The following is a 2,079-nucleotide window of genomic DNA, read 5'->3' on the forward strand; positions in this document are numbered from 1 at the left end:
GTGTGTGTGTGTGTGTGTGTGTGTGTGTGTGTGTGTGTGCGTCTACAACACAGATTATTTAGATAATAAATTAATTTATTGTCTAAGAATGTTGTATAAGAGCATTTATGAAACATTGCATTTTGGGATACACCCTGCACCTTTCTTTCTTTTTTTCTTCTTTCATACATTTCAAGAACAATGACTCAAGTGCAAAATAATGACAATACATCAAAATACATTTAAAATCATCGTTTTTCTATAAGCGTTCCTTTAAGATTACTCATTACTGACTGGAGACCCACATCACCAGAGTGGATGGGCTCGACCTTTATTAATCATAATAATGACAAATGAGCAAGAAATATTATTTAGAAATGATGCAGTGACAGAGAAGATGAGGTTTTTGTTGACTGCGCTGGCTGTAAAGATATCCGTCATTTCACTAACCTAAAATACACCCTTAAATGAAATGACTATTTTGGAACAATTAAGGCGCTGTAGTCTGCTTTCAAGAACTCTGAAAGTGACTGCCTGAATCTTATAGTGGCTTTCTAACTTTACTTGTTTCTATATTTAAGGATTGATGACGAATGATTAAAAAAGAGAAACAGCCTCCACTCCTTTCACTTTGCAAGAAGAGAAATTAGATCTTGAAGCTTCTCAAACTCTTTTTAAAAGATTTTTTTTAAAGTAAAACACAAAGAGGGAGCATAAAAACAAAGTTGTCAGTCCACAGCAAATCTTAATATCACATCTCTGTACTCGGGTGTCGCTTTATTTAAGCCCCTGTTTAGGCCTTTTTGCTTCCTCTGTGCTCGCAAAGTGCGAGAAGACTGATCCACTAAAAGCGGAGATTTAAGGGAACATTAATTCACTCAGATTATGGTGAGTATAAGTAGATTTATTTTGTTAAGGTATGTCGTAATTAAATGAACTGTTAACGTTTATTCACAGCAGTTTCCAGGTCAGGAGAGCTAGACCTGATACCTAGAAACATTTTATGCGAGGTGTTCAGAGAGTGATCTCTAAAGCCACCAGATTAAGAACATAAATGGTTGAATAATAAATAAAATCAACAGAACAGTGAAACGCGGGCCTAATTTTCCAAAAACAAAAAAAAATGTTCTGCTGTTGAGCTGTTTTGATTGGCTGCCACCTCACTGCAAGAAAGAAATATAAATCAAGCCAATCGGTGATGACCTGAACTGATCACACCAATTCACTTGGTTATAGTGAATAATAAGCATGACCTGTGAAAAGCTAATGCACACTCTGCTTTCATTTTCACACGTTGACTCAAACGGGCTCGCAAAAACAAACCCAGCAATACCTGAAAAATACACCTGCCAGATACACCTGAGATTAATAAAGCAAATATGAAGCTCAGATTTCCTGCTGTGTGTGTGTGTTCGTTTCCCAGAGTTTGAAAGAAAATCCTGAACACTAATCATCTCACTGTATGAAATAAGTCACACATTTAATGACAGCAGAATGCGCTTTCGGTAAATGTACGTTTGTCCGCATATTTTCTTCAAAGACTGACTGGATTGTCGGTACACCTCCTATGAAGAAATTTAAACACTGCAGCTCCACAGGGAGACGCAAAAAGGAGCCAAGTTTACAGATCTGTGTAAAACAAATCACTTGATTCTTTTCTTCTGACATTTTTAATATTTTTTTCCCGATTCAGTGCGTCACTGTGGTCATTTCGGGACGTCATATGTGACAGAAGAAGAAAACTAATTGGTACAAATAATTTAAGTAAAAAAACAAAACAAAACGAAAGAAGACAAAAGTCCAGTTTTCAAAGAGTTCGTAAAGATCTGGGCTTAAAATATTGAAATGACAATTTTTTTTTTTTCTTATTAGATACGATGAGCCCAAAAGTGTGACTTTTTCCTTCTTCTTCTTCTTTAAAATATGACTTAACTTGTTTACATATCAGAATAGATATCTGTTTGTTCTGCGAGATGTTTAAATTTTTGAATGCGAAGTATTCGGATAAATCGGATGTCACCGAAATCAAGAGTTAAAAGTATATAAACGTTAACAACCAGAGGAAAGAAATGTCTTTGGCGGATTACTGATCGAGGAGGG

Source organism: Pundamilia nyererei, unplaced genomic scaffold (genome assembly GCF_000239375.1).
Source record: "Pundamilia nyererei isolate P.nyererei 1_Seehausen unplaced genomic scaffold, PunNye1.0 scaffold00090, whole genome shotgun sequence".
Lineage (NCBI taxonomy): Eukaryota > Metazoa > Chordata > Actinopteri > Cichliformes > Cichlidae > Pundamilia > Pundamilia nyererei.